This window comes from Trematomus bernacchii, unplaced genomic scaffold (genome assembly GCF_902827165.1).
Source record: "Trematomus bernacchii unplaced genomic scaffold, fTreBer1.1, whole genome shotgun sequence".
Lineage (NCBI taxonomy): Eukaryota > Metazoa > Chordata > Actinopteri > Perciformes > Nototheniidae > Trematomus > Trematomus bernacchii.
In genome coordinates, this window is record NW_022987685.1 from 5407063 (window position 1) to 5430019 (window position 22957).

At 36.9% G+C, this 22957-nt stretch overlaps 2 long non-coding RNA genes across 2 annotated transcripts; one reads left to right on the top strand and one right to left on the bottom strand.

Moving 5' to 3' along the window:
* Positions 1-16067: 16067 nt before the first annotated feature.
* On the top strand, positions 16068-19893 carry LOC117487882. Its single transcript, XR_004556446.1, has 3 exons — positions 16068-16352; positions 16413-16427; positions 19855-19893. It is a non-coding gene; the product is annotated as an uncharacterized LOC117487882 (long non-coding RNA).
* LOC117487885 lies at positions 16396-17278 on the bottom strand. The gene is made up of 3 exons (XR_004556449.1): positions 17206-17278; positions 16886-17067; positions 16396-16487 (listed from the first exon to the last, which is right to left on the bottom strand). It is a non-coding gene; the product is annotated as an uncharacterized LOC117487885 (long non-coding RNA).
* Positions 19894-22957: the final 3064 nt, after the last annotated feature.

Genomic DNA, 22957 nt, shown 5'->3' on the forward strand with positions numbered 1-22957 from the left:
AAGAAGGGGATGAGCCGACTCTATTTTCTGAGGAAGCTAAGATCCTTCAACGTATGCAGTAAGATGCTGGAGATCTTCTATCAGTCTGTTGTGGCTAGTGCACTCTTCTTTGCTGCAGTCTGCTGGGGGGGCAGCATCAGAGCCGGTGACACCAGCAGGATCAATAAACTGATCAGGAAAGCTGGGTCAGTCATCGGCATCAAGCTGGAACCCTTTGAAGCTGTGGTGGAGAGGAGGACACTGAACAGGCTGTTGTCCATCATGGATAACCCCACCCATCCTCTCCACCTGCAGCTGGACAGTCAACGGAGCTCCTTCTCCAACAGACTGCTGCAGCTCCCCTGTCACAAGGACAGATACTGGAAAACATTCCTGCCCACTGCAATAACACTGTACAACAAATCACCTCTGGCTGGAAGAGAACTCTCTGCTCCATAGTTTCTCTTGAAATAAAACCACCTTGTACATTTTACTCACACATAATCTGTTTCATATTTAATACTCCATAATTCCATATATTTTGAATATATATATATTTGTATATATATATATATATATATATATATAATATCTGTATGTATATTTTCTATTTTGTATTTTGACATGTATATTTTATATTTTATTTTATATTTTATTTTATTTTATTTCTATTCTTGTATATTTTTGTTTTATTGTAAAATGCCTTTTATGCTGCTGTAACAAAAACAATTTCCCAATTTGGGATCAATAAAGTACGATCTATCTATCTATCTATCTATTGCTGAAATGCTGTATATTTGATTGGGTGGGTGGGGGAAAACGGCCTGTTTTTAATCCATGTAAATCACTTTGTCACTCTTTTTTTTTAAAAGTGCTGTATAATTAAAGTTAAAGGGAAACATACGCCTGGATTTCCAAACATATTACAGAAATTGTAAAAGCATTTATGCGACAATCACTTATTGAAACTTTAAATATGTGATCATTGGGATATGGCTGAGGCTAATAATAGGTTGTATTGGCAATTATTAACAATAGTTTTGTTTATATAGCACTTCTGAAGCTTCCGGACAAAGTTTAAAAGATTTTCAGAGCAATGAATATGCATGACAAATGCAACATATTAAAACTGGAAAACACATCAAGCACACAAGGCCAATAAGACAGGAACTTTTTGTTTCAAACACATCAAAATTGCTAAATATGTGGATGTTCAAATATATGCTGTAAAGCAATGACACTAAAACAAGCACCTTTCAACACAAGGCAATTCAAAGTGCTTTACAAAAATGAAAGACATTAAGAAAATCACATTTAAAAACAGTCATTAAAAAGCAAAGATAATAAAATAAACATTAAAAGAAAAAAGACATGAATAAAAGTTACAGTCTAGTTTAAGATATGAATAGTTCAATGAAAAGCAGCGTCAAAAAGAAAAGTCTTCAGCCTGGATTTAAAAGTAGTAAGAGTTGCAGCGGACCTGCAGGTTTCTGGGAGTTTGTTCCAGATATTTGGAGCATAATAACTGAACGCTGCTTCTCCATGTTTAGTTCTGACTCTGGGGACAGAAGGCAGACCCGTCCCAGAAGACCTGAGAGATCTGGATGGTTCATAATGTAGCAGTAGATCAGAAATGTATTTTGGGCCTAAACCATTCAATGCTTTATAAACCAGCAGCAGTATTTTGAAATCAATTATTTGACACACAGGAAGCCAGTGTAAAGACTTCAGAACTGGAGTGATGTGATCCACTTTCTTAGTGTTAGTGAGGACTCGAGCAGCAGCGTTCTGAATTATAATACATATATGAAAAGAATGTCAAACGTCAATTCTTGTCGCACCCTGTTCTTTTGTCCTGCAGAACAGGTTGCCAGAGCATTCCAACTCTGTGAATGTTGAACAAGGTTCCACTTGCGTGACAGTATGTTATAACAAAATAATTAATATAGACGGGATGAAAATGATTTGCAAAAAATATTTATATTTTCAAATAATATTGTACCTTATTATCCGAGTAAAATGCAAATACATTTAAAATTACATTTAGAATAGATAACAGTAATATTAATAAAATCAAAAATCTCTCTTATTTAATTTCCTTATATTCTAAGAGTAAGTGTCTTTAATGCAACCCGGTATCACGGGTTAAATATAATTAAATATGACATATCTGCCGTAGTTCTGTATTTATAGAGCCCTGATGAGAAGACTTCTGGACAAACAGGAAGCACTGCCGCCAAAACTGAAAACGTGACGTGGATCATAAATATATCAGCAATTAAACAACATCTTACATTTCTTTTCACACAATACGTCTCCTTGCAGTATCAATACTAATTCGGCTGACTTTTATGTTTGATCCAATTGGTAGATAGGTTATATTTACACCATAACGGTGCACAGCTGATATAAAAGGACTTGTCGTTTTTAAAGATATTACTGATTTTCTTTGAATATAAGAATATAAATACTGAGTTGAGAGAATAGTCAGGGGATTTGGGTGATGGGAGACACATCTATGGATTCAGAATTTCAATAGCTTGCTGTTGAATGACGGATATACCTTTCTGTCTGTGATGTTTTACAAATCAGATATTATAAGTAAAACATGTGAAATAATATAGCAATATCCTGTACAATTATGTGAAAACATGAATAAAACTACACATCTTCAGATGTTATACATACACAAGTGTCCTACACTAATAATACAAAGTTATTATGGCTGTGTGTACCTTGTGTGCACCGCCTAGTGGTTAAAGCACGTTATTGAATTAGTTGTGTATACGATATGTCAATGAACCTTAGAAAATCTTGAAATCTTGAAAGGGATATGCAAAATAGCCATTATATACAGTCTTTAATTAACTATTAGTAGATAATAACGAGTAATGAATATACTTTATAGGGATCTGCAGATAAATGTTTAGTCTTCTCAAGCAGCAACTATCAAATATCTCTCCTGATTGTTGGCACTTGACAATCACCTTTCCCTGAATTTTACTCAGGTGTAACTAAAGCCTGATTTAAGGGTTGTTTATATTTCACATCATTAATCAGAATCTGCAAAGTAACTAAAATAAATGTAGTGGAGTAAAAATACCAGGTTAACCTCTGAATTGTAGTGGAGTAGAATTGCTGTTTTGTTTAGTAATGGATATTGAATATGGAATAAAGGTTTTGACAAGACCTGGTGTAACAATAATCAAAAAGGACATTAAAAGAGCTCCAGATGTTAATGATCTAAACAAAACAGCACACCTGAAATGTATATTTAATTACTTTATTAAGGGCAGTGAATTCGTTTTTTCTGTATGTTTTTCAAATCAGTGTTATACAGTAAGTGTCATAGACAGTGTTACATTGCTATTATTATCCTTAAAATATATGTAAAACAAAACCACTTATGATCTTTTTATTTGAGTGGTTTACTAATGACAGTTAATTCTGTTTTTGCTATTGATGGTTTCATTTTTGTGAAAAATAATAAAATAATAAAATTAAATAACGTGCTTTAACCACTAGATGTGCCTTTCTATCAGCTGTGCACCGTTATGGTGTAAATACAGCCTATCTACCAATTGGATCAAATATAAAAGTCAGCCGAATTAGTATTGATACTGCAAGGAGACGTATTGTGTGAAAATAAATGTAAGATGTTGTTTAATTGCTGATATATTTATGATCCACGTCACGTTTTCAGTTTTGGCGGCAGTGCTTCCTGTTTGTCCAGAGGTCTTCTCATCAGGGCTCTATAAATACAGAACTACGGCAGATATGTCATATTTAATGCAGCCGAACCGTGTATTACAATGCCGTTATGTGATGACCTCCAAAGAGAAAAGCAAGCAAACTCGGAATAAAGTATTATTTTATTTTTAAAAAATGTTTTCGGATTTCACATCAACAGGCAGTCCGGTTAACTAAAATGTCTGTGCGGTACAATACCCCCAACCCATAGATCCGTGGGTCAATAATGTCAATCACCACATTACACACATCCCTTCACATTTACATTTGAATTTACATTTAAGTATTTCGTGAGGCCTTCTAAAATGTTTTGAAATATAATTAGGGTTGTAGTTGAAGAGTTTGTCAATTGCGTTGCCTGGCAACCCAATCGCACAACGTCACGTCCGTTAATTCCACATCCACAACTTTACTGTATATATACAGTCTATGATCCACGAGTGTGACGATTAAAAAATAAATTAAAAACATCTAATTTTGACAATAAAAACCGACCAATAGGCGCGGTAGACCATTTGCTTGGCACTTCCGGGTATTTCTCCACTGGTTGGGCCATGTTAACAATACCGTGTAACTGTCACGTTTGAAGGGACGAAACCGTGACATATTCACGTCTCCCAGCATGGTAGATCGTCACATGTTCACGTCTTGCCGTGATACCGGGTTGCTTTAATGACACCATTATGATTCAGCATAACATCAATGTATTAAGTAAATGCTTAATACCTACCTGCCTATATCTTCCATCCTCAATGCCAAAGTAAAAGTCATAATTGTAATAAAATAATAATAATTAAATAAACAGTTTCAGCATATTGTTGTAGTTAAGGGGGCATTCATTCATTTTCATTTGATTTCCATCTTGATTTCAAACAGATTTAATAACAAAACTAATAGAAAACAAATGTTACACAGCATTTCTTTATTTTTAAATAAATTGTAAAACAATATGTATATATTTAACAAAAAATAATGATAATAGTGTCCGAAAAGGAATTACTAACAAAGCACTTATATACTAATAAAGGACTGGCTTATCTAAAGCCAGTTGAGTAGCACTTGAAATGTTTTGGCTCTATGAAACCTGATGTACTTATATGATTCTGTTTTCTTCAAGTTTGTATCTTCTTGGTCGAATGCACTTATTGTAAGTGGCTTTGGATAAAAGCGTCAGCTAAATGCAATGTAATGTAAAAAAGGAGCAGGAAAAAGCTAATTATTTTTAATTCTACCAATTCCCCTGGTAGACCCCCCACACAATATAGACTGTTGAGATCTTGTGCAATAAAATGGCAATGTGCAATATATAGAAACTTTTCTTAGAAACTGTGCAATAATCACCTTTATGTGAAAGACATATATTTTACATATTTTTTTATAATGTCTCAAAACCTTACATTACAAATGTCACTAAGTTCTGAAGTTGCTGCTCATCATTGGATGTGAACTTACCTACTTATTTGTCTTTATTTTTATTCTAGTATAACTAATGTGTGCTTTTCTTCTATATATTTATAATTTAGCTTATTCTGTGTTATTGCATGCCTTTTTTTAACTGCTATGCCACTTTTGCTGTAACAATGTAATTGTCCCCGCTGTGGGACTAATAAAGGATTTCTGATTCTGATCACTGGTTTATATTTCATTTTGCAGGTTGAAATAATACTGGAACGGCTACCTCAGGGACCTGACTCGGATAAGCAGTAGAAGATGAACGGAGGTAATAATCTCTATCCATAATAGTACATCTTAATATTTTAGTTTATTTAATTTGGTATTTATAATATGAACCTGCAAAAGTAACTAGTAATGTTGTCAAATAAATGTAATACAATAAAATAACCTGCAATATTTAGTGGTTAAAATTACCTTAGTTACTTTTCACCACCGGTAACAAGCCATGCAGGGATAAAATACTAAATGACCATTAGTTGTTGAAGATATAAAATCATTATTCAATAATTTTTCGTAAAATTAAACATTGATTATTCGAGTATTCCAACTTCTTTTTATCTGCGTAAATTGTGTTTGTATTTAAAAGTACAGATGAGTATTTTGTTTATGAAAAAAAGATTACACAGGTAGTTTCTCAATTACTGTGATGCAAAGGTTTTGTTGTCTTTAATTCCTGATACCTTTTCAAAACAGTGGTGTAGATTTGGACGAATAGCAGCAACACAGGCAATATAGGATTTAAGGTAAGCTCTGATCTCTGAACCCTAGTAAACTTTGCACTACTCCCTGTTCTTTCTGTCAGAAGAAATGTGACACAACTCAAAGGCTGATGCTGGCCTATTGTCTGACACTGTTGTGATATGTTATTATTGGAAACAACACAAGAGGCTTTGAATGCTCTCAAGCATCTTGGCTACACTGACTCACGCATACGACTTATGAAGTTTATTATCTATCCGACATTGACGCCCAACACAATTGAACTGCTAAACCGGTTTGAAAAGTTCTCAGTCAGTCACTTAACACTTAAATAACCTCTTTAAACATTTTTCAAAGGGATGAATGCTTCCTAGTATATGGTCTACTCCTTCAGATACAAGACAACCCCTTTAAGTGGTCTAGAACACATACAAAAATTCCCACCCTTATTTAAAAGCAGACCTGGATATATGAAATAGCTTGTATATTACCCTTGCTGGTGGAGTAAATTGCATTCAAATTGACTTTTTTCAATGTTATTACCCCAATCCTTTTTCCATAATATAAAATATTTCCGGTATGGACAGACAGGAGAGAGTTTTTGCATACACATAAATCCGTTGGTGGATCAGGGCTTTCTATCCTTGGAAACTATAATTATTATATATTATATGTACTATTAATATACACAATAAGATTGTTAATACATTCATGTGCCAATCCATTATAATTTAAATATGTGATGATTGACATCTAACCGAGGTTAATTATAGGGTGTATCGGCACAGCTATAACAATAGTTTTGTTTATATTGCACGTTCAAGTTTATGTGCAAGGGTCAAAAGATTTATAGAACACTGAATAAGTGGGTTGTATGACAAATAAAACAGAATAACACACACATTAAGCATACATAAACAAGGCCAATAAAAAAAAGTTTTAAAACAAATTAAAAAGGGCAGTATATGGAAGTGCAAATATATCTGCTAAACAATCAAGCATAATATACATTTAATGACAATAAAGTTCCATTTAGACACAAAAAATAGTAATAGGACATATTATATAGAAAATATTATTTATTTTAGGCCATCTTGTAAAAGGAGGTTATAAAAAGATTGTCAGGCGTCAATTATTGTCACAGTTTGAGGGCGCACCCTGTTCTTTTGGCCTGCAGCAGCTATTGCATTCCATCTATGTGAATGAGGTCAACATGCATGACAGTTTGTCATAAGAAACTATTAAATATAAGACAAAATAAAATAAAATAATAATAATGGGATATTGCAACAGATTAACCCATAAGAACCCGGACTACTTTTGGAAAAAGTATGGGGAACATAATTTAAAATAAAAAGACCATGCAGAACACGTTTCTGACAAGTAACCCCTCCTAGTGTCAAAGATCTGAAATGTGACATATATGTCACATTGGGCGTTAATGGTAAAGTAACTCTTATGTATAACTTAATTAATGAGGATTATCTTTGTTTTAAATTGTTTTAACATTCTTTGAATTGAAGAATAAAGAATATATTAACTAAATATAATTGAATCAGCTAAATTAACTGAGCAGATCATAATCATATTTCTAATTGTGCACATATGTCAATCCAGAGAAATGTTAAGGTTAATGTCCCGATGTGACAATGTCACAGCGATATTTATCTTGTTTCATAGCAATATGATCAAGATTTATTTTTCAAAACAGGTTAAATGTAATAAAGGACATGTTATGTAAGCATTATAATTCTTAAATGGCTTGAATTTTACCTTTAGCAACAAAAAACAAGCTTTTGAAATGTAGGTAGTTCGGTCATATGTTAGCCTGGCACATGGACATCTTAGACATGTTGTTATGGCAACACTAAATCACATGACCTGGCCCATGACCCACCAGACTGTTCAGTGTGTGTCACTGTTGCAAAATGAGGTGCAGGTGATACAATATTACAAGGAGAGAGGGTTTTCTTTAAAAAAAAAAACAGGCATTATATTTCTCAGCCTTCCAGAAAGACATTTTACAGAAACAAGAAAACTGCTTTCTCAACTTCATGCCTGGTGCTGCGTTCACCAGCAAGGACAAACAAAAATGACACCCCTCCCCTCTCTTCCCTGTCACATTTTTGCCCGCCTTCCAAATTCAACCTGGCCAATCAGGTCATGAAAAGGGTGAGTGAAGAGTTAAATACACAAATAAACACTGTTCTCTCTTTATTTAACATAAACCTAAAGGCTAAGTTCATCATTTTATCAACACAAATATTGGACCTTCAAAAGCAACAAGGTCTGCTTAAAACGTATAGTTAAGCTAATTGACACACATAAAATCACACATTTTCTGACCAATCACATCCAAGCCTCCGCCTACTCATACGGCACATATAAGGAGTCCTTTGGAGGTGTGCTCCCCCTTTGAGCACTGGCACAAGATGGCTTCCAGGTCTGAACAAAGGAAATGGTGATTCATTTGTGATTGTGTGTTTTTAGGACAATTTAAGAAGTTAAATTAACTGAGATGCATTATATTAATTTGCCTATGTAAATTGTTATTATAACTTTAAATTAAATAAAGACAATTCTGATGAAAAATGTACTACCTTTCTTAACAAACAAATAGTCAAGCCAAATGTTAGTGAGGGAGTGTGTGCGCTTCCTCACAGTCACTTAGGGACTTCATGAGATAAAATAAAGGCTGAAGCTGTATAGGGAACTTTCCAGAACATTTAAAGGTCATGTGACATCTGTGTCACGGTGGGTCCTTAACAAACATTGTATATCATCTGAACAAATAATGCAAATACATACAATACAGGTAAAGTACAAAACAGGCTGCTAATGGTATTTCCTAGTATTCTTCTGAGTACTTGTCTGTTCATGATATTGATAAGAACCAGCATGAAATCACTGTATTTATAAAGTGCTAAATATATACCTGTGTGTTTCTTCTAACCTTAATGTCAATACTTTTTAATACCACACAATGCACTTGAATACCTGTTCCATGATGATGCTAGCCAAAGTATGAAAGTCTGATTGAAAACTAGTGGGGAGGACACACCCTGAAATGATTTGTTAGTATATGAAATAGTTTTCAGTACTTCCAACTGTTTGTAATTATATTTCTTTTTCCAAACTTAACCTAAAGAACTTTTACTGAATAAAAATAGTTTTAAAGTGGACTCCATGTGGAATATACAGGAAGGAATCATTGTTAGTTTCAATTATTTATTGAGTTCATTTCCCCATATGCCTGTTTAAATGCCACAAAGTGAAAATGATGACCTTGCTTGATCATTATGGGTTAAGTTGAGAAGTAGTAGAGATTTGTGGGATTTGAACGGCTTCCTGTGGAGCTGATGCTTCACTAAACATGGCATAGGACAATTGTAAAACCTACAAGTCACTAATGTGAAACAATGCAACAATAGCTATGATGTATTGACCTTTTTAAAGCGATTTTCCTCCCCGGTGTGGAGCCTAGTCTGCTGCTGCTTTATTAAAAAAGCATATTGAGTATCTTTTTGTCTTTTTAAATGCACTGTTTTGCTTGCTTTTTAGATAAAGTAACGAAGATGAGGGTCTGCCACACAGAATTTCCAGAGCAACCAGTGAGTTCCCCTTTTTTTTAAATATAATTTTATTTTTACTGGATGAATGGGGGTATAATACCATTACATTCAAGATTTCAACATGACACCAAGAAATGAATTAGAACCAACAAATTGTTAAGATAATACAAATGAATGGGAAACATTTTTTTCAACTTTATAAAGAAGTTTAAATAGTTATTTAAATGTATGCAACTTGGACCAGGATAAACGGCATATAATGGATGATTAATTAACTGATGGAAATCATGAATTTATTCAAGTTTATAGAACGTGTTTTTGAATTGACACTAATCACCCATTACTGTGTCAGGGACTCTCTGAACTATCGTGGCAGAAGTGTTTGTTTTAGATCTGGCGATGCTGACAGGGATCTCCACAAAAAGGATTTAAGTATTTTCGGTTTGTAGAGTGCTCACTTTTGATGACTTCAAAGACATTTGATGACACCTTTCAGACCTGCAGTTATCTCCGTATACTGCTTTTTCAAGGATCTTTAGAATATGGCAGTATAACTAGTACGCAGTAGCAACCTATCCTCCTGTTCTATTTTAAAGTTTAATAACAGGATGGGTAGCTTTTGGGTTTAGTAACGTCTTTGGCTAGCAGTCCGCTTGTTGTTTCTTTACCCTGCACCTCCTAGTGATTAACCTGTCAATCAAATAGTGTTGATCATTATGTATTAAAAACATTCTCTTGCACAACAACTTGAAACTTAATTGTTGTATCTCATTGAATCCAAAATGAAAGTATTAACATGTCAGTCTCTTTTCATAAACCTGGTCAAGAAACTGAATATTTCCCCTATGCATGTTTTATTATTTTTTGAAACATTATCTCCTTTTGTGTGTTTTCTGCCGTTTCATTGTTTGTGTTTGTGCTACGGCCTATGATAAAGAAATCTAATTTCAATGTGATTCTCCCGGTTAAATAAAACCGTAAAATAACAATTCAGCTCAGGAGAAAAAAAATGTAATCCTCAAAAGATAATGATAAACCTGATGTAGAAGATATATTATACATATTGACATTCTTTCAATTATATTGTGCCCTTTTGTTGAACAAACTATAAAAAAGCTCAAACTTAAAGGTGGGGTAGGTAAGTTTGAGAAACCGGCTCGAGATACACTTTTTGTTATATTCCATGGAATGCTCTTAACATCCCGATAGCAATGAATATCTTAAGTGCTTTGACAAAAAATCCATAAAAAAATGTCATCTGTGGAAGCCGTAGTACTGTAAAAAGCACGACCAATCATTTTAGCCGGCCTGGCTAAAATAACTGGATGGCCTACCTGCCTGTCAGCTTTCCATCTGTGCACAAACTTATCTCGTGCCCTCATTGGTCATGTGCACGTTCGTGTGTGTTGGAGGGGCTCTGTAAGGAAGTAGCAGATTTCTTCCGGCTGTGTATTTTCAAATTCTAGCGCATTCGAACTGGTTTCTCCAAAATTACCTACCCCACCTTTAAGTCGAAAATATGGAAAAAAAGTCAAGGTATAGTATGTTGAAAATATTGAAAAACAGTCATAGTATAGTACGTCAAAGATATTCAACAAAACAACATTGTATAGTATGTCGAAAATATGGAAAAAAAGTCATAGTATAGTGTGTCGAAAATATGCATTTTTTTATTCAGTCAAATTACCTCAAGTTAGATGAACATTTCTGCAAATGGATAAAAAAATAAAATCACACACATATCGATAGATTCGGTGCAAACTACCTAAGATTCTCAAGCGTCGATGCTTATTCATGCAAAGTTTCAGACAATGGAGAAAATGTTTAAACCTGACAAACAAGAGCTGTCACATTCTTTTTTCTCAGTGCTAACCTCAAACAGATCTACAAGGTAGTGAGTATTTTCAATGTTCTGTGACTGGCACGGAATAAGACATTTATAATCTCAGCATTCCGATGTGCAACACACCTAACAGCACATACTGTAGCTGCCTGTCATGTGTGCACCTTATCATCTCATCTTGCATGCATGCTGACGACGGTGACACAGCAACACCTCCGGGAATTGTATGTCTCAATTATATAGGTACAGTTGCCAGCTCTGTGTATTATATTATAATACAGAACACATATAAATGTAGAATCTATAGGTCCATAACAGAATATAACGGTGGAAATAATAATGAAAAAAAAAATAAAATAAAGAAAAAAAAAGTTACAATGCAAGAAAAGTATTTATTGGCTTAAATGTACAGCATTCATATAACAAAAAGCAGTTTTGATGTCATAGTAAACTGGGATGTATTATAATACGTGACATTTTTAGGAAATTGTATGTAAGTTGTTGTAAGTTTTAGCCCTACATTCACTTGCGTAATTTTTGTATAAATCTTTGATGAGCATTGCTTTAATAAATGTAAAGCTGAAACAAAACCCAGGTCAACATTAAAATAAGGGAGCAGGCTAAGGTTAAACAAAACTCAAGCAATAAACACAAACAAAAATAAAACCGGGATGGCACAAGAAAACACGGAGAGCAAGGAATCCAGGAACAGTAACAAGAAACATTCAAGGAAGAACAATACCAGTTGATAAGATGATAAAAAAAAAGACAATCGGAACGCCAATGGGGGAAACATTGATGACAAACGCCAGGTAAGACAGGCAAATATCCAAGCCTAACGGATCCTTCTTTGGACATATATATTATATTTATTATATTATATTTGTATTTAATTATTTACTGTTAATATTGATGAGTATCCTGTGTCCATCCATCCATCTTCTACCGCTTATCCTGGGTCGGCTCATAGAGGAAGCAGTTCCAGCAGAGGGCCCAAAATGTCCTTTTCCCTGGCCACATAAACCAGCTCTGGCTGGGGGATTCCAAGGCGCTCCAAAGCCAACGTGGAGATATATTTCTTGCTCTGTCATGATATTTGAACGGACTACAAACTAGTGGAAGAACACTTCACTTAGCATTTTTATTATGACTGCCATTTTGTCACTTTTTCACTTTAACATGCACATTTTTTGTATGTATTTCGGGTGAACTGTATGTTGTGCTTTGTATGGTGTGCTGTGTTGTTTTATTTACCGGTGCCTAAGAAAAATGTCAATTTCATGTACATTTAATGGACAAAAAAGTGATCTCAATTTGAATATGAATATACAAACAGGAATAATCACAGTCACAAAACAGGTGATGCTTATTTACACTGCTTTACATTTGTGAGATTTGTGCCTGAAAGCATCCATAACCTGCCGGTGCACCTTATGATTCACACAGCAGAGACCCACACAGTGAAAAACACATGCGCACGCCTCAATATGTCTCACCATATTTGCTCTTCAACACTACTAGAGCTTTTTAATTGTTACCTTTATACATATAATTTATCACACCACCACATTTATCTGGCAGCTAGGTACTTTGCAGATAAAGACAGTACCAATATATTGTCAGCATTTGCAAACATAATCACCAAAGGAAACATCTAAAATGAGCTCCAGAGTTATAAAAAAGTTTGCCAATAACAATAACGACATGCTTCCTATTTGTGTATTACATGTCATTTGTTAGACGCTTTTATCCAAAGCGACTTACTTTCATTCAGTACTGTGGACAATCCCCACAGGAGCAATTTGGGGTGAAGTGTCTTGCCCAGGGACACAACGACATGCTGACTGCAGTAGGACTCAAACTTGCTATCCCCTGATTCGAAGTCCAGCACACTAACCACTGAGCCACAGCTCCCACAGTGTATGCTGCATTATAATCAGGGGTGCACACAACTTTCTCAGTGAGGTCCTCAGATGAGTACCTGGAGTCAGTGTTTGGTACTCCAACTTCTGACCATTGTTAACGGGGGGGGGGGGGGCGTCAGTGGAGTACAGCGCTTCACGATTGTTAACGGGGGGGGGGGGTGGCGTCAGTGGAGTACACCGCTTCGCGATTGTCAACGGGGGGGGGGGTGGCGTCAGTAGAGTACAGAGCTTCGTGACCGCGGCGCATGTGAACGTTGTGATCAGCTGTTTTAGCGCAGGGCTGCTGTACAGACCGACGTTAACAGCAACCCTGTCTGTGCACACGGAGACCGACTCTGTCGTCCGGTGAACTAACCGCCTTCTGGAAAAGCTTCACATTTACGTCGGTACGCAAATGCGCTTTGTGACACACGTGACGGTACGCATTTCAGATTGTTGCCGCGCATGCGTACCTGCGTACCAGTTATGTGCACCCCTGATTATAATGATATAACTGTCCCTACATAGAGAGTACTTGAACTTTAAACCTCATGTACATCTAGCTGAGCCATTTAGTTGTAATGGAGTATTTTCCATTGTAGTATTTTACCTTGTCTATTTGAATAAAGGACATGGTTGTGTGTCTCCTCCCTGTGGCAGGTGTGAGGTCTGCCGCTTCATCAGTCTAAACAAATGTTGAATTATTGTTTGCTTTGGTTGTTAATTTATTCTATTTATATAATATGTTCTTAGAAGTGGTGTCCAATTACCAGTGTGATATAATATTTTTCCTCATCGTATCTACAACAACAAAAGGCAAGTGAGCTCTCACGCTCTGACTTTCAATGTTCTCCTTCTTACCTCCTGCCAAAACATTCTCTGTGCCGAAAACAGAACCCCCCTCCGTTGATGGAAAGAGGATTTGTTTTTTGCCTGATTACAGCTTCTACACCATTAAACATCTAGCCTACAGTTTTTATCCCAAGCTGTGACTCAATCCTGAGCCAAAGGTGTGGATTTGTCCTGCTTTATCCTGTTACAATGAAAGTCAAGGTAGTTGGTCAGGTATGCTGTCTTGTGAGCGCCAATCAACATTGAGATTCTTCCAACATTATTTTTTGTTTACTTTGCGAGCACAAAATAGTTTTCATACTCTTTGTTTAACTGAACTCCATAATTTCAGTAAATCAATGAGAAATACAAAATGTAAGCAAGAGGTAATAATGTGCAGCATGAAAATCCTCGCAGCAAAAATAACCATTTTGCGTAGAGGCCATGATCCCCCTGATTGATTTGATTTAAAAGTATTGTTTTGCTTAAGCTGAGATAAAATAGTCCGTTCTACTGCGCAGAACCGTGGGCAGAGATACCTAACTTCAAAGGACAGCAGCACTTATCAAGGTTTCCTGCCTTATCATTTTCCAAGTCTTTTAACTTGCACTTTTTTTTCATGTTCCCCTTTGTTTTTTATTTTCTGGGGACAGTTTGGCCATCAAGAATAAACATTTTGAACTTTCTTCTTCTTTTTTTTTTTTTTTAAGTGAAACGTTTTTAAAATGCTTAGCACTTTATGTCGTCTTGATTTGACAACATTTCTGTTGTTTCATTCACACAGGTCTTTCCACTTTCCTAAGCAAGTAACTTCTGAAGCAAGTAATAGTAAACTTAAAAGTATAGGCTCGGACAGTATTACAGTAAATTCAGATAATATGATTTTCAAAATTGATGGTTTTATTATGATGTATACAACCCGGTATCACGGCAAGACGTGAACATGTGACGATCTACCATGCTGGGAGACGTGAATATGTCACGGTTTCGTCCCTTCAAACGTGACAGTTACACGGTATTGTTAACATGGCCCAACCAGTGGAGAAATACCCGGAAGGGCCAAGCAAATGGTCTACCGCGCCTATTGGTCGGTTTTTATTGTCAAAATTAGATGTTTTTAATTTATTTTGTAATCGTCACACTCGATTTTGCCGATTTTCTTGTTGCCCTAGCTGGTCGACACCTCTTTTAGCAGAAACAAAGGCTACATTAATGTATTAAATCGATGTTAATCCATGTGTGTGGATCATAGACTGGTGTGGATGTGGAATTAACGGACGTGACGTTGTGCGATTGCGTTGTGCGACAACGCAATTTACAAACTCTTCAACTACATTTTAGAAGGCCTCACGAAATACTTTAATGTAAATTAAAATGTAAATGTGAAGGGGTGTGTGTAATGTGGTGATTGACATTATTCACCCACGGATCTATGGGTTGGGGGTATTGTTCCGCACGGACATTTTAGTTAACCGGACTTACTGTTGATGTGAAATCCGAAAGAAAATACGTTATACACCATAACGGTACACAGCTGATATAAAAGGACTTGTCGTTTTTAAATATATTACTGATTTTCTTTGAATATAAGAATGTAAATACTGAGTTGAGAGAATAGTCAGGGGATTTGGGTGATGGGAGACACATCTATGGATTCAGAATTTCAATAGCTTACTGTTAAATGACGGATATACCTTTCTGTCTGTGATGTTTTACAAATCAGATATTATAAGTAAAATATGTGAAATAATATAGCAATATCCTGTACAATTATGTGAAAACATGAAAACTACACATCTTCAGATGTTATACATACACAAGTGTCCTACACTAATAATACAAAGTTATTATGGCTGTGTGTACCTTGTGTGCACCGCCTAGTGGTTAAAGCACGTTATTGAATTAGTTGTGTGTATGATATGTCAATGATCCTTAGAAAATCTTGAAATCTTGAAAGGGATATGCAAAATAGCCATTATATACAGTCTTTAATTAACTATTAGTAGAGAATAACGAGTAATGAATATACTTTATAGGGATCTGCAATTTAATAATTCCTTATCGAAGTATGGAAACTGGAGTAGGTTTCTCATATTTTGAGTGGGTGCGTTACAGTAGCTCTCTGATAACATAATGCAATAAGGGTACCAGCAGATTTTATTTATAGGGGGAAAGTTACCTGATTCTTAATCATTGTAGCCCGACCTTTATAAACAGCAGAAGATGGATTCAGCAAGTCACTCGTAAATGTGTCTAGGACAGATCTGAAAGTCACCCTTTTTGTTATAAGGGCTATAGTAGTAGGTGCTGTAGTCGCAGGTCGAGCCGTTGTAGGTGCTGCAGTTTTAGGTTTAGCAGATGTAGGTGCTGCAGTTTTAGGTTTAGCAGTTGTAGGTGCTGCCGTTTTAGGTTTAGCAGTTGTAGGTGCTGTAGTTATAGCTGAGACTGGACTTGCTGTAAAAACAGACATATAAATATTATGTTAATATGTATCAGTGCCCAAACCAAGAGGATTTATGTTTAATTTGTTTTAGGTAAAACCCTGGTGCCAGTTTTACAGAAAAATATCAATAATGAAGGGCTTACAAAAATATATTTGTTCTGAAGTTTCTTAGGAAAAAGTATTCTTGCAACAAATAACAATTTATTTACAAGATATGACATTAAACAATACACAACTGTAAACTGAAAATCATTAAAGTAGTGTTCATTAATTTTGTCTTTACCTACATTTTTTCCTTAGCTACATACTTTTGTTAGTAAATTATTTATAAACCAAGCATGCGCAGCAAATGTTATTCAAAATGGTTTAGAAACTTATTGGAGAGAAACATTGTGTTGTGTTTACTTACATTCAACTTTGACTGAATCAGGACTTATGCTCACGTCGAAGATACTGTTGGTATTATTTACAGCTTCTACTAAGGTTTGAACCACTTCATTATTCTGTGGGAGATCTGCAAGAGGAGTTGTGCTCTTGAACACAACTCCCATTTCTGCTTCAGTTCCGGGCGCCCTTATTACTGCTAAAGCGCTGTTTTATAACATCAAATGAAAAAAGAGAACAATTATGATATGAAAGACTCTGTCTTGTGTCGTCTGATTTACATGTGTCACTATCAACACAAAATAATTTGTCTTTGTGAGACCCAAATCCGGAAACCTTTTTTACCTGAGCTTTTTCACCTTGCAGTGGGAAAATTTGTTTCCAAATTTGGCTTTGTATATCTTAGAACAGGGGTTTTCAAAGTCTGGGAAGGTGAGCCTCCCCTCAGAGAACATGAGAACAGCCGCGTCCCCCCTCCCAATTATTATTGCTATCATTATTATTATTATTATTGTTGTTGTTGCTATAATGCAGGGGTATTCAATTGCATTTCAAAGAGGTCCAATAAGAGCAAATGTCATTAAATGCTCTGTTTTCGCTGTCTACCTTTCTCTTTTTTGAGCACGCCATTTGAAGTTACTCCAACTGTTTCTCTCTTCTTGTCTCGTCTCTGTGTGTTTGAATCTATCGTGCTGACTCACTGACTGCACCGATTTGAATGGCTGAGTAGCATCACCTCCTAAAAACATTAAAAAATAACTTTTTAAAACCTTTTTATCTTTATGTTTTAAATATGTGTTTTAAACATTTTTTACATTTTCAACATCGTGGATGAATCCTTATATGCTCCCGGCAACACACTGAACATCAACTTTGCCTCCTTATTACACTCACCCCTACTTTAGTGCTGGGAACAATGAGTCTGCGTCTTTGATGCGCACATGCGGGTGATGCGGGGATCAGAGTCCTGCGGGGATCAGAGTCCTGCGGGGATCAGAGTCCTGCATTGGGTCGGTACCCGACGGGTGACCCGCAAAAAAAGTGATTCGCGGGTGGTAAGTTTCCTCAGACCTCTCCCCGCGGGACCGCGCATAATCATAACCTCTGCACCGCATCAATCTGCTGCTGAGCGCGCCACATTCGAAATGGCTGAGGTGAAGCTCTAGCGGAGAATACAGCATTGTAAATAACTCTTCCTCAAGAGCGAAATCCAACGTCTGGGAGGCTTTTGGTGTCATGGAGAAAATAACCAACATCCCACGCTTTTTGAGCCAAATACGCAACTGCGTGTGTTAATAATTGCATGTTTTCAGTGCTCCTAGGATATGCGGGTTCGGGTCGGTTTGCGGATCTTGTGCCGACGGGTCGGGTCGGTTTGCGGAACTAATTGGCAATATGTGCGGGTGGCGGGGCGGGTTCGGTATTGCACGTTGCAGGTGCGGGGCGTGAGCGGGTCTTGAAAATCAGACCCGTGCAGGACTCTGGCGGGGATGCAATGTAGACAGGAATAAACGCAGATCAGCCTCTGGCTGCAGCCTTGACCGGTACTTGCTTTTGATCAAAGTCAATGCGGAAAACCCGCACTCACACCGGTAGGTGGAGGTGAAGGGTATGAGCACTTTTACAACCTTTTTGGCGAGGTGGGGGAACTCGGTCTCCACAGACAGCCAAAAGTGTGCAAGTGACACTTTACTCATCTTGTTCTCGTTACTTTTTTTTCTCATGCTGCGCCTCCCCTGAAGCTCTCTGGCGCCCCCCCAGGGAGGCGCGCCTCACACTTTGAAAACCGCTGTCTTAGAACACTGCAAAAAAAAGCAACATTGAAAGACTTTTAGTAACTTTTGTCACAATATGCTTAAAATAAAAATTCAGAGATACTCAAATCGAGGTGATATAACAAAAAAACATTCACCGTTGATAGAAGTCGTGTTTCTTAGGAAAAAGTATTCTTGCAACAAATAACAATTTATTTACAAGATATGACATTAAACAATACACAACTGTAAACTGAAAATCATTAAAGTAGTGTTCATTCATTTTGTCTTTACCTACATTTTTTCCTTAGCTACATAATTTTGTTAGTAAATTATTTATAAACCAAGCATGCGCAGCAAATGTTATTCAAAATGGTTTAGAAACTTATTGGAGAGAAACATTGTGTTGTGTTTACTTACATATAACTTTGACTGAATCAGGACTTATGCTCACGTCGAAGGTACTGTTAGTATTAAGTTCTCATAAAATCTCAATGCCAAGCTTTTATTCTGAAAATCCTTCATATCCGGTTAGTATTTAGCATGTGGCTAATATTACGTTTTCTAAATGTGAAGTGAAAATGACACGGAGTGTTGCACACCAAAACCTACTGACTTTAACATTACATCTATAGACGTCAAGATATTATTACTGCTGAATATTAAATGAAGGTACAGTTGATCGTAAAGTGTTTTCACATACGTGGGTAGCTATGACATCAGAAGGAGTTACCGTAAATGAGAACTGTGCCGTAAAAGTGTTTCTAGGATTTCTAAACTAACTATTACAGCTGTTATAAAGCATTAAATAAAAAGTCATGAAAGAGATAAGGAGGAGAAAAGGCTTAAGGAAGTAAGCAATGAATACAAAATGTCGAAATCCTCTGTTTCACGCGATGTCGAACATTGAAGACCGAGGAGGGCGTTCCCCCAATCTACACAGCGGGAGAGAACGAGAAGAGCATAAAGCAGATCGGAGGGGACATCACGATCTCTCTTCTTCGCTGCAGCCTCCCAAGGGACAACACCGGCTTTTGTCTCTTCCTTACCTATGTTTGTTCTATAACAACGTTACTTAATTAAAGTATCCATTTAAACCTGTTCAGAGACTCCATTAGTCTCATTATTTTAAGTTTCTTTCCTGGGAGCGAGAAGATCACAATTCAACAATAAGTTGTAGGTACTGCAGTTGTGGGTGCAGCAGATGTAGGTGCTGCAGTTGTAAGTGCAGCAGTCGTAGGTGCTGCAGTTGTGGGTGCAGCAGTCGTTTGTGCAGCAGTTGTGGGTGCTGCAGTTGTAGGTGAAGCAGTCGTAGGTGCTGCAGTTGTAGGCGAAGCAGTTGTGGGAGCAGCAGTCGTAGGTGTTGCAGTTGTGGATACAGCAGTTGTAGGTGCTGCAGTTGTAGGTGCAGCAGTTGTCAGTGCAGCAGTCGTAGGTTTTGCAGTTGTAGGGGCAGCAGTTGTGGGTGCTGAAGTTGTGGGTGAAGCAGTAGTAGGTGCTGCAGTTGAGGGTGCAGCAGTTGTATGTGCAGAAATCATAGGGGCAGCAGTTGTGGGGGAAGCAGTTGTAAGTGCTGCAGTTGTAGGTGCAACAGTTGTGGGTGCTGCAGTTGTAGGTGCAGCAGTTGTGGGTGCTGCAGTTGTAGGTGAAGCAGTTGTAGGTGAAGCAGTTGTGGGTACAGCAGTCATAGATGTACATCTATTATTTTCTGCCTCGCTCATTAGAGTAACAGCTGGCGAAATTACAGCCTCGCCTACTGATTTTAATTCAACCATATATGGAGCCCGATCGTCGATTTCAAATGTGTGCTCTAAAATGATATTTATAAATGACTATTATCATTATTATAAGCAAGACAATAAATGGCAAAGATATGTAGAAAATAAACGTATTTAAGATACGTTCATAACAAACGTAACGTGGGAGAAAATACGTTTCTAACTAAACGTAATTGAGAATGCAGTTTAGTTCTGTGGGAACGTAATTTTTAGGAGACAGGGTTGGGCATGATGGTGGGTGAAGAAAAATAAAACAAAATATAAATGAAATCCCTCACAACTAAGTCATTAAAAACGAATTCCTGATTAACATTAATGAAAAGTGTCATTGTGTAACTATTTTATGAAAGCATCAATAGCAGGGTTGCCAACTTTGGGTACCTGGCTGGAGTGAGATTTTGATATCATGGGTTTAATTACACATATGCGCACTAAATGACTGCTATCGTGTCAGTAGCGGGACCCTAGCATATATATAGGATATATATACAATATATACAAATACACAATATTGGACAGAGACTATAAAGGGCATAAAGTTTCATTCACTAATGAAAGTCAAACACATGTTTGTTTCCACTGTTTTATTGTGTGCATTGGCCTGTCGCGATAAGCAATTAATTGACTTATCGTACGATAAATAAAAATGAACTCGATAAATTGCCATTTACATGAGGATATGACTAGCAGTTTGAAAGGATGTACTTGAATTATTATTATATATTATCATTATGTCAGTGGTCTAAAATGGTCATACAACGGTGCCAACAATATTATCGTTTATCGCAATAATTTCCGGGAAAATGCATCCAACAAAATTAATTATCGTGAGAGGCCTATACATGAAACACACACACACAAACAAATCTACAGACTTACTCCAAACTGCCAAATATATTAATTAACACACTCTCACTCTCATATACTCTTTGACTCTATTTTGGCCTAGTACAATAAGCAGCAGACTTTTACTTTTTTATCATTTCTACTGGATCTTAGATCTGCGCATGCGCAATACGGGTCGGGGATTGACCAACCGGCTCCACTGCTCTGCTGTCTGTTAACGTTGTTAAGAGTGGTGGGGGCGGGGAGGTAGCGGATCGACAGCTTGAGCAGCTGTCAACTCAACATTGTAAATAACCAACCAAAAACGATCGCCGGTTCATCTTGTTTTTGGCGTGAGAATAGTTTGGGCAGCGTGAGAGCGTGAGATTAAGAGTGAAAGCGTGTGTCACACGCCAGATGCGTGAGAGTTGGCAACCCTGTCAATAGTCAGACACACACTATGCAAAACACTATGCAAAACCCCCCACATGATACCACTCACTCTTGTCCATCAAACACTGAAGCCTGAGCAACTCACTGGTCTTTTCGGTGAGGCTGGCCTTCAGTCGGTCTCTCTCTTCAGTCACGTCGTGGTCTGAAATCAAGAGACAAAACAAAATATTTCCTGATTTTGCCCGAAGACAAAATAAAGAATGATATAAATAGGAGGAGGCCTGTAGTTGCAAACAACGGCTTGTATTGAGGCATGTGATAAAAGATAACTTCCCTCCCTCTGCGTCTTTTCAAGGGTTTTAATGACTCCACACATTCTACTATACGTTCAGTTACTTGATAAATGATTAAACGTATTAAAAGAAAGACTCACAGTGGACAGCGAGGCCGATGAGTCCAGCCAGCAGGAAAACACTCAGCAGCCCCAGACCGAGAACAGACGCTCTGAGAAATCTCCTGGGACCTGAACACAGAGAAAACCAGGGAGTAATACAGTAAATCCAGAATCCACAGTGCACTCTGACTGACACTCTTACCTTCTTGTATTGTTGATGATTTTGAGCTTAGGGTTTGGACATCGTCATAGATTTCCTCCATTGCTCATGGGAATGCCAACTCTTTCCTAGAAGGTCAGCTCTGCAGCAAGTATCCTGAAGTATGTGACCGAGGAGTGTGTGGTTGCTGGTTTGAATTTTTAAATGCTTTATCTTTTTGAGGAAATCACACATCATTTTATATCAACAAAAAAAAAGAAGAATATCAGGAAATACTAACTTTATTGATATGACCATATTAAAACATATACTATTGCCAAAGCACATTGACAATACAGATGTAAGACTGAAACAAGTGTGATAATCATGTCCATTGTGTTAAATAGAGACATATAATCTTACAAAGCCATAAAGATTAATAATATTCAAAATATTCTGATCCTGTAAAGATCTATTTTACTGGTTAATAAAAAGAGAATAGCATGTCATCATTGTGAAAGCAGCTTCAAATATTTGTCGGCGTGAAAAGCTGGCTCTCTTGATGGCACAAGGCACATGACGAACTGGCACAGATTTAAATAATATTATTCTGTTAATGTAATGTTAGTTTCTGAAAGTTGAGACAATTTAAGTTACCTTTTGTTGAACCACTGTATAAGTCTTTCAGTCTCCCTCTCAGCTATCCACTCTCAGGTGAAAGCCGTACTGCAGACGCCAGCTGATGCGCCACAACACCACTTCAAGCCCGGTGACTGGGTAGTGATCAAAGACTTCAGGAGACAACACTGGAAGC